Source organism: Mustela nigripes, chromosome 9 (assembly GCF_022355385.1).
Source record: "Mustela nigripes isolate SB6536 chromosome 9, MUSNIG.SB6536, whole genome shotgun sequence".
In the NCBI taxonomy this organism is placed as follows: Eukaryota; Metazoa; Chordata; class Mammalia; order Carnivora; family Mustelidae; genus Mustela; species Mustela nigripes.
Window position 1 is genome coordinate 30586184 of NC_081565.1, and position 10514 is coordinate 30596697.

A 10514-nucleotide genomic window follows, 5' to 3' on the forward strand; every position below is an offset into this window, starting at 1 on the left:
AAAGAAATCTCTATCATAAAATCTCATACCCTTCTTGTTAGAAGTAATCTGGCCCCGAGTTTTCTATCCAGAATGAATTAGTTAGTCCTCTGTGAGCTCACTGCCAGTTGTATCTGACTATACTGGAGCACTTCCCATATTTTTTGTAATGGGCTCTTTATGTCCATCTCCCTCACCGGACTGTGAAATTCATAAGGGAATACATAATTTCTGACTCATCTCTGTATCCCCCAGCAAGAAGCATATGACTCAGCAGACAACTGGTGCTGGGCAGACATTCCTTGAATGAATGTCACCATGGACAGAGAAGAAGGTACTAGTGTTGGCTGAGCTCCCTACCAGGCATTTGAAAGACATTGTTTTTCTCCTCATAAAAAATTACATGGCTGATAAATGGCAGAGCCAGGATTTGAACCCCAAACTGTCTCTCTTTCTAAAGCAGCTGCACTTTCCACCATGTACACTACTCCCTACCTTCACCATCACTAGGCACCCAAACACCTGCTCCGTCAAGGCCTGGTTTTATTTATTTATTTATTTATTTATTTATTTTTAAAGATTTTATTTATTTGAGAGAGAGAGATAGTGAGAGAGAGCATGAGAGGCGAGAAAGTCAGAGAGAGAAGCAGACTCCCCATGGAGTTGGGAGCCTGATGCGGGACTCGATCCCAGGACTCCGGGACCGTGACCTGAGCCGAAGGCAGTTGCTTAACCAACTGAGCCACCCAGGCGCCCAAGGCCTGGTTTTAAAAGAACCCTTCTCCAGAAGCCTTTCCTACTTACTCAGGAGAAAAGTCAGCCTGAATCCAGCCCAGATCTACCTTCCACAAGTAAGAAATGGCCACAAATGGGGAGAGGGAAGAGTGCCTTCTCATAGGTGAGAACCAAACAGGCTGCATTGGTATTCTGCTGATGGTGTTGTGAAGTCCTCAGCTCCAACTTTCCAGTCTCTTTCCTAGCGGTACAGTCCCTAGGCCCTCCTGCCTCTCTCTGCCTTCTTCAGGGTCCGAAGCCTTTCACTCTCCCCAATCCAAACTGAATCCCAAAATAATTTCCTAATGCCCACAGCTCCTCTACCCAAATGAACTGTGTTCAAAATATACTCCTTCATTACATCAGGCAGGCCTTTGTATCTTAAGTGTCTTATCAACCGTTAGGGTCCTTGAGTATCCTAATCTCCTCAAACACATGAAAAGAATTTCAGGAATCACAAGAAGGGACAATGACATTTTGGGAAGTCTGGTTCTCAACCCATTTGAATATTTTTGGGGTGGCCTGGGAGTAAGAAAAGACAACCTGTGATCTCACCCCAGCATCCCTTCCCCCTCCCCCCGCAGGATGCCTGGTCTCTTAGGGCAGGAGGGAATTCTGGTCCAGAATGCTTCTGGACTGGTGAACCCTGGTCTCTTCCTCAACATCTTCCAGAGCTTCAGAATTCTCCCCTCTCTGCCCCTTCACAGTCTTCCCCTTTTCCCTGGGTCATCCCAAACTCCCCTAACAGTCCTCCATCATAACTCAGGAACTATGGTTTTGAATTTATATTCAACAATTTCCTTGGTCACACAACCTCCCATCTGACATGCTGAAATCCACACCCCTGGCCATGCTATTTTTCTACCTCATTTTAAATGTGTGACAAATAGATCCCTGCGTCCGATAACCCCTCTCCTGTACTGCAGAAAACATTTGTAATCTTAAATGCTACCACATCTAAGAAACAACCAATCTCCTGAATCGGAGCAGGGAAGCTAAATAAATCCTTCACTGTTTCGTACTCATAAAGAAGATTATTCGGGCAATTTACAGTAGCTACCTCATAGCGCCGGTGTGATGATTTAGATAACTCACGCCAACTGTTTAGTACCTGCGGCCTGGTATAAAGTGCTCAAAATTTAGCTATGATCATTTCTGTACATTATCTCTCACAATAGTACCAGGGGGTAGTACTACAGAATGCACTTCCCCGAAACACCCCCTCCACCGTGCCCCTATTTACAGTAACAGCAGCCCCAGGCTCGGAGTAAAGAAGCTTTCCCAAGGTCAGGCGGGCACCGATGTGGTGCTCGGTCCTCGGGCTCTGACTGAGGGACCCCTCCCATGACACCCCCGGACGGGGTAGTGGGGGTCGTAAAGGAGACAAGTATGGAAGAGCGCCGAGCACAGTGCCTGGCACAGCGGGGACCCGGAGCTGGGAAGACCCCGGCACTGCGGCCGCCTGGACTCTTCCCCAGCGGCTCCCCCCGGCCCGGGGGCGGGGGAAAGAGGGCAGCGTCCCCCCAGCCCCGGGCGCGCCACCTAATCTCCCCGAGGTCCGCGCCCTGGGGCTTTGTACGCCGCAGGCCGGCCCCACTCACCGAGTCCCATCGCCGCGCGCAGAGGCGGCCTCCTGGTCTGCGGGGCAGGGGTCGCGGCGGCTCGGCCCGGAAGCCCGCCATGCGGGCCCGCGGCCCCCCGCCCTACACCGGGCCCGCGCCCCCACCCCCGCCCCGCTGCGGCCCGGGGAGCCTCCTACCTGCAGCGGCGGCGCGGCGGCCGCGGCGACCGGAGGAGGGGCCGGCGAGGCGCGAGCGCGGACGGCCTCGGCTCCTCTCGCAGGCGGGGCGGCCGGGAGGGCCGGGAGGGCCGCGGGCTCCGGAGCGCCGGGCGGCGGCGGCGGCGGCGCGCCCCCGGCCGGCCAGGCCCCGCCGCGCGCGCCGCGGCCACAAAGCCCGGGAGCCGCCGCCCCCTCGTGGGCCGACCGCCGGCTGCGGGTCCGTCAGCGCGGAGCAGGGCGGGAGCGCGGCTCCGCGCAGTCCCCACCTCCCCGAGCTGCGGCCGCCGGGCTCCCCCGAGGCGCGGGGCGGGGCGCGGGATGGCCCCCGCCTACCCGACGCTCCCTGGGTGCTCGCAGCCGGGTGCTGATTGAGTTCCCTCTTCACACCTCTGCAGAGGAGCGCCTAGAGAGCCCGAGAGACTGTTTCATCTCCGGGAACAACAAAAGAATGCGTTTGCCACACGGGATTTGGCGGCCATGGACACGAGTTAGCTCGGTCAAGTCCTCCGTCTGAAAAGGGCTCCCTATTCTTTGGGGATTCCCCGCTACTTGGAACAGCCAACCCTCGTGTGCTGGGTTCTTCACGGAGTTTTGTTTTGTTTTTTTAATTTACGGGATGTGTCTCCCCCTAGGCTGCGTGCTCCCCGAGCAGGGACTGTGCCCTCTGGAGCCCAAGACCTGGCTCAGACACTTTGTGCTGAGTAAGTGGAAATGCTTGCGAGATCAATGAATGAACAGACCGAACTCTAGGACAAGGCACCTTTTATCGCACCTCCCACAAGGATGGTGGCCCCGTGTTTCTTTTGCCCTGTATCTGTTGGGAAGATTCCAAGCTCAGAAGGGCGGTAACGGCTATGGAACTTAGTTTTAATTAAGGTGAAATTCACATAACATAAACCACTTTAAAATGAATAATTCAGTGGCATTTGTTACAGTTGGATGTTGAGCAACCAACATCTTCATCTGGTTCTGAAACATTTTTATCATCCCAAAAGGAAAATTGGTGGCATTAAGCAGTCATTCCCCATTCCCTCTCCCCCCAACCTCTGGCAAGCACTAATCTATTTTCTGTCTCTTTGGATTTACCTGTTCTGGACATTTCATATAAATGGAATCACAATAGACGGCCTCCTATGTCTGGCTTCTTTAACTTAGCTTGATATTTGTAGGTTCAGGCATCTGTAGCATGTATCTATGAGTACTATCAGTACTTCATTCCTTTTTGTGGCTGAATAATATTCCATCGTATGTATACCACAGTTTGTTTATGTGTTCACCCATTGATGAACATTTGCTGCCCTTAACATGCCTATGAAAAGTATCTGAGTACCTATTTTCAGTTCCTTGAGATATACACCTAGGCGTGAGATTGCTGGGTCCTATGGTAATTCTGTGTTTACCTGTCAAAAAGGAAACCGAAAAGCTTTTCCTAGTGCCTGAATGAGTGATGTTACATTCCCACCAGCAAAGTAGGGGGGACCATATTCTCCACACCACCACCAACATGCACTATGTTTCATTTTTGTATTACAGATTTGAGGCTATTTGAGGCTATTTCTGCCTTCCCTGCTCCCATCACTTACAGCCATAGAACAGAGACTGAGCCAGATCTCTTGACTACAGAGAGATACCCAAACACTCCCCAGGATCAGAAGCGCCAATAAAAATAAAGAAACTTACTATAACCAAGAGTTTTAACTTTCTTGTTTATCGTCTTAATAATTTGTTTTGTGTCCAAGGGGAGAACCTATAAACTAAGACCATCTGAGGAGGTTGCTGTTGATAAACAAACTTTAGGACAATCACCTCACTGGAATCCAAGGCAATACACCATTTCTACTATAGCCTTCCACCGCGATGTCACATAAGACATCCATGAATATTTCCTTCTTCAATGAGGATATAGTCCAAAGGAATATAGAAAGCCAATGGAGATTAGAAATGTGACTGATAGATGATACAGTATGGGAAAAGCAGTGGATTCAACAGATAGATCTGTCTGAATCCTGACTTTACTGCCTATATATTCTTGAACTAAGCTGAACTCCTTGAATCTCAGTTTTCTCATTCTAAGGTAGGAATGATAATACCTACCTGGCAGGGTTGATTAACTGGCTAGTCCCCTCTTCAGTAAATGACCAGTATTATTATTACTGTTATTTTTGTTTATTTAAAATCATGGTGATTGCCATGAGCCATGTGCCAAAATGCTACTAAGGAAACACAGAAAACTCATATTTAATCATGTGTCTCCTCAAATCAAGAGAGTAAACAATCTCCAAAATTAATGTGACCAGCATATCAACCCAGACCTGTGATACGGTCACTGTTCTCCCAATTCTCTCCTTGTTCCTAACTTAGCTCTCCATGTTCCTTGCCCTTGAACCAGCTTTTTTTTTTTTTTAAAGATTTTATTTATTAGAGAGAGAGAGCACAAGCAGGGGGAGTAGCAGAGGGAGAAACAGGCTGAGATGATAACCTGAGCCGAAGTCAGACGCCCAACCAACTGAGCCACCCAGGCGCCCCATGGACAAATTTCTTAACCTATTTGAAAATTCTCTGGAAAACAGAGTAGCAATACCTACTCAATAGGGTTGTTTGATGATTCAGGAACATATTATATTTGTAAAGAGCTTACTCCAATACAAGTTTCATAGAAAATAATGTTAGCTATTATTATTAATAATAATAAAGTTGTTATAACTTCTCTGTAGAAAATGTTAACAGAAGGGTGGAGTCCACAGAGTCTAATAATAGGAAGCTATAGAGAAAGAACACATGTGATTCATCCCTTCCCTATGGTTGCCTCAGGCAGTTCATCCTTGCATTAGAGACGCATAATGCACTGCAGTCTGGTTTCCTGTCAAGAACAACTCTGAAGGGGCGCCTGGGTGGCTCAGTGGGTTAAGCCGCTGCCTTCGGCTCAGGTCATGATCTCAGGGTCCTGGGATCGAGTCCCGCATCGGGCTCTCTGCTCAGCAGGGAGCCTGCTTCCCTCTCTCTCTCGGCCTGACTCTCCGACTACTTGTGATTTCTCTCTGTCAAATAAATAAATAAAATCTTAAAAAAAAAAAAGAACAACTCTGAAAATGGTCTACCCTTTGCTCAGACTCAGTCTCACCAAGCAGTCTTGACATAAGAGCTGGGCTCTACAAAAGATTTCTTACAGGAGGGAAAATAGACCCATCATCCAACCTGAACTCTCCAGAGTTCAGAGAAAGCACAGTTCTCTTTGCAAAGTAACCACTGGTGTTTAGTTTATCCATGTGCCTGTTATGATTTTGACTGGCCAAATCCAGTCTCCCTAAAATCCAATTGTGTAAAAGATCTTATTTATTTATTTGAGACATAGAGAGAGCACACGTGGGGTAGGGGGTAGGGGCAGAGGGAGAAGAAGACTCCCCACCAAGCTGGGAGCCTGATATGGGGTTGAATCCCAGGACCCGGAGATCATGACCTGAACTGAAGGCAGACACTTAACCCACAGAGCCACCGCGGTGCCCCCCGAGATCTAATTAAGTGTAGACAGAGAAACTACTTTCATCTGGCTTTTTGGGTGGCAAGGAACAGATTCATTCAAACTTGCTAAAGCAGAAGATGTTTATTGAATTGTAGGTGAATTGAAAGACAAGAACAAGTTGAATAGAGCCCCACAGGAAATTAAAAGCCAATAGGAACCAATTTTTTATCTCTCTCATTTGAGGTGTGTCTTTCTATGTCTCTGCTTCTCTGAAAGTCAGAGAAGTCTTGTCTCTCAGTCTCCTCTCTTTGTCTGTGTCCACCTTTGTCTCCCTCTGTGCCTGTGCTTCTTTTCTCCTATCTCCCAGACCACTCTCTCTGCTTATTCACCTGCACTTGACCATCATAGATACCCAGGCATAGGGTAGAAACCTCCTCCTTGTCTCTTGGTTCATATTTACCCACAAAAAAAAAAAAATGTGATTGGCCCAGCTCATCATTTCATGCCAGGACACAAGCTGGCAGCTTATGAATTGACTGCTTTCAGACTAGAAGGCCACTTCTGACTCAACCAGCAGTTACAGGATGCAAGGGAGGCATCGTCCAGTGCAAAAATAATCACCCAGCACCGCAGGAACTGGGAGTGGGGTATTTGCTGGAAGCTAACACGGTGGTTAGATGCACCACTTTCTGAATCAAATATCAGGATAAATTGTCTTAAAAGTATTTGTAGCCCACTTTCTGATGGTAGAGGTAGTCTGGGAGTTATAGTTCAGGTGCTGAACTATCATAACTTCTGAGGCATTTTGATAGCTAATGACAATAATGGACCAAGATTTTTGAGATTGAGATTTTTTTTCTGGAAAATCTTAGTCACTATAAGATGGTGAGTGACCGGGGTGCCTTGGTGTCTCAGTCAGTTAAGCACCTGCCTTTGGCTCAGGTCATGATCTCAGGGTCCTAGGATCAAGTTCCTGGTCAGGCTCCCTGCTCAGTGGGGAGTCTGCTTCTCCCTCTCCTTCTGCTTCTCTCTGTGTGTGTCAAAAAATACGTAAAATCTTAAAAAAAAAAAAAAAGATGGTAAGTAATTTTATAAAGCAGAATACATACACCACAGAATTGTTGAGAGGATTAAATGAGGTAGATATATAAAAATCACTTTAGTAGTTCCTCTACAATAGAAACTATTACTATCACAGAGAGGAAGATCATGACCTGATCTGTGATGATCCCACTAAGGTACAACTATCCTGCCAGCAATCTCTGACTACTAGTCAATCTACCTCTTTGCATGATTCTCTTTAAATACAACATCAACCACAGATGAAGCAGGAAGCTAGTTTTTAGGAAGTTCAGGATTTTGAGTTCATTTTCTTTTTTTTTTTTTTTTAAGATTTTATTTATTTATATGACAGAGAGATACACAGCTAGAGGGTGAATACAAGCATCAGGAGAGAGAGAGGGAGAAGCAGGCTTCCCACCGAGCAGGGTACCCGGTGCGGGGCTCAATCCCAGGACCCCAGGATCATCCCGAGCCGAAGGCAGACGCCCAACCATCTGAACCACCCAGGCGCCCTTGAGTTCATTTTCTATCTGAACATCTCCTTCCCTAAGTTGGAGAAAGTAGACTATTCTTTAAGGGTCAGATATATCCAAATGTCTTTCATAAGACATAAGCATTGAGACAAAGGAAAATGCCTCAGTCTGTGGGATCTAGCTTCGCAGGGAAGGACGGAGGGGCCAGGGTGTGGAGCACTAAACAAGAGACTACAGGTGGAGCTGTTAAGAACAAAAGCCAGTGTGGATGGAACAATCCAGAGAAGCGACAGCTCAGAAAATGACGAGGGGGACAGGCCAGAATAAGATCCATTGTTCCCATGTTCTTCATAGACCCAAATTTGTGCTCACAGGTGTGTGTTTGTCCTTGAGCTCATCCACGTCCACGCTCAACACTAGACCCCAGGCAACGGCAGTCTGCACACACTGTTCCATCAGCTGCTACAAACTGCACCTGGTCTAACCTCTTGAAAATGTCTAAAGACACCGAGGCCAGCCTGCATTATTTTTCATAAAACTGCTTGACGCTGTTCTGTATTTCTAGAACTGCTCTGCCACAAATAGGCTGTGGAAACTTGGGAAAGAGGTTTATTGCCTGAAACATGAATAATTTAGGAGTTTTCGTAAGATTTATTTATTTGAGAGAGAGAGAGAGCACAAGCTAGAGAGACAGAGGGAGAGAGAGAGAACCCCAAGCAGACTCTGCACTGAGCATAGAGCCTGACACTGGGCTCGATACCAGGCTCTCTCCCAGGAGCATAAGATCAGAATGTGAGGGGTGCCTGGGTGGCTCACTGCGTTAAGCCTCTGCCTTCAGCTCAGGTTATGATCTCAGGGTCCTGGGATTGAGCCCCACATTGGGCTATCGGCTCAGCAGGGAGACTGATTCCCCCTCTCTCTCTGCCTGCCTCTCTGCCTACTTGTGATCTCTCTCTCTCTGTCAAATAAATAAATAAAATCTAAACAAAAACAAAAATAAACAAACCAAAATATATATACAGATAGATAGATATCAGGCTCTGAGCTGAAACCAAGAGCCAGACACTTAACCAGATGTGCCACCCAGGCACACAGAATGGAGAGTTTGGTTTTGATCCTCGATGGCCATTATAGCTTCAGTTGCCACTCCTCTCTTCCTTTCATTATCCAATTTTTAACACAGCAAGTCCACTTCTGGGTATCTCTTCTGGAAAAATATTTGGCTATGGTTACAAAGAGGCATGTTCATTTCAGCTTTGATGACAGAAAGTAAAGGAAGGCAGGACGGACAGAAGCAAAGAGAGAGAGAGAACAAGGGGAAGAAGAGGAGGAGAAAAGAAGAGGAGAAAGGTAGTGGGAAATGTTACTCTTCTGGAGCATCTAAAAGGATTTGCTTCAGTATTCTCATAAATTAACTAAGAATTAGAATAAACTATCCATATTTTATCTAATTCTAATTCATCAAATATTTCCGGTGGAAGCAATACAAAATTAAATTGACAGTGGCTAAAATTGCACATGGCAAATGTCAGGTCTGCTAACTTGGACTTGGGAAAACAGGACTTAGTAGAAATACTGATCACAAGCTAGAATTCAAAATGGGAGAAAAGCTAATCAATTAAATAGAAAAATAAAAATAGAAAAATTTGGGGGTACCTAAGTGGCTCAATCTGTCTCCAGCTCAGGTCATGATCCCAGGGTTCTGGGATCAAGTCTCACATTGGACTCCCTGCTCAGTGGGCAGTCTACTTCTCCCTCTGTCTGCACTTCCCTTGCTGTGTGCTCTCTCCCTCTCTTTCAAATAAATAAGTAAAATCTTTTTAAAAAAGAAAAATTTCATAAAGAAAGTATCTTATTAATTATAATTTCAGTAAAATAAAAATGTAAAAAACTGGACAAAGTCAAAAATTTGATGACAAAGTCATTAAAACAAGGAATATATGAGAAACTCTTACAGCCAAGAGGAGCATACGAGAACATGATAACCAAATATAATGTGCTATGTGAATGAGACCCTAGAACCAAAAAGGGACTTTTGGTAAAAACTAAGGAAATCTGGGGGCGCCTAGGTGGCTCAGTGGGTTAAACCCTCTGCCTTTGGCTCAGGCCATGGTCCCAGGGTCCTGGGATCGAGCCCCGTGGGCTCTCTGCTCCGCAGGGAGCCTGCTTTCTCCCCTCTCTCTCTGCCTGTCTTTCTGCCTACTTGTGATCTCTCTCTGTCAAATAAATAAATAAAATCTTAAAAAAAAAAAACTAAGGAAATCTGAATAAAGTATGAGCTTTTGTTAATAATGATATATCACCGTTCCTCTTCTCAACCCCAAACTGGACATGGGGAAAGAAATGCTGACTGCAAGGATGGAGAATAGATTGGGTTAAAAAAAAAAAAAATGACGATGACGGTGATGATGATGATGTGTCAATACTGGGTCATTCATTGCGATGAAGACCCCAGGCTAATATAAGAAGTTAACAATAGGAGACACTGGATGTGCCAGTAGATGCAAACACTGCACTATCTTCAGTTTAGAATGACCTTGACAGTTTCAAGAAGTATTAGAGATTTTATGGGACATCCTTCAGTTTTTCTCAATATTCAATGGGGGTTATCATTTGGGGGAGGGCAATAACTACTAGAATTTTTATTGTGAAACTCTAGGTATCTAGAGAAATACTACTTGCACATATGGGAAAAGGCACAGTCAAGGGTTTACTGGAGCATTATGTGAAAAAAAAGTAAAAACATCTATTGATAGGGAAACCATTAAATAAATTCTGGAATAGCCATGGCATAGAGCACCGTATTTCATTGACTTCAGGAAATCACCAATTATAGACATCATTATTTTATGTATCACTAAGAAAAATGTTCCTTATTAAACTATGACACAAAGCTTTATCACTTATCATTTTTATTTCATACTTATTCTAAAATCTAACTAAGACTTAAGACATGGGTTTTTTTTAATTCCATATCATCCTTGTG

The 10514-nt window shown here is 45.7% G+C and overlaps 1 protein-coding gene across 5 annotated transcripts in view; it reads right to left on the minus strand.

The window, feature by feature from the left end:
* MSANTD3 (Myb/SANT DNA binding domain containing 3) overlaps nucleotides 1-2598 on the minus strand; it is a 31403-nt gene extending 28805 nt beyond the window's left edge. For 2 of the 5 annotated variants that reach the window (XR_009406260.1, XM_059411189.1), the window contains exon 1: nucleotides 2355-2426. The gene's annotated coding sequence lies outside the window, so the exon portion shown is untranslated. Of the gene's footprint in view, nucleotides 1-2354; nucleotides 2452-2512 lie in introns of those variants that run through there. The other 3 variants (XM_059411190.1, XM_059411191.1, XM_059411192.1) reach the window with 3 other exon arrangements.
* Between the last annotated feature and the right edge of the window lie 7916 nt (nucleotides 2599-10514).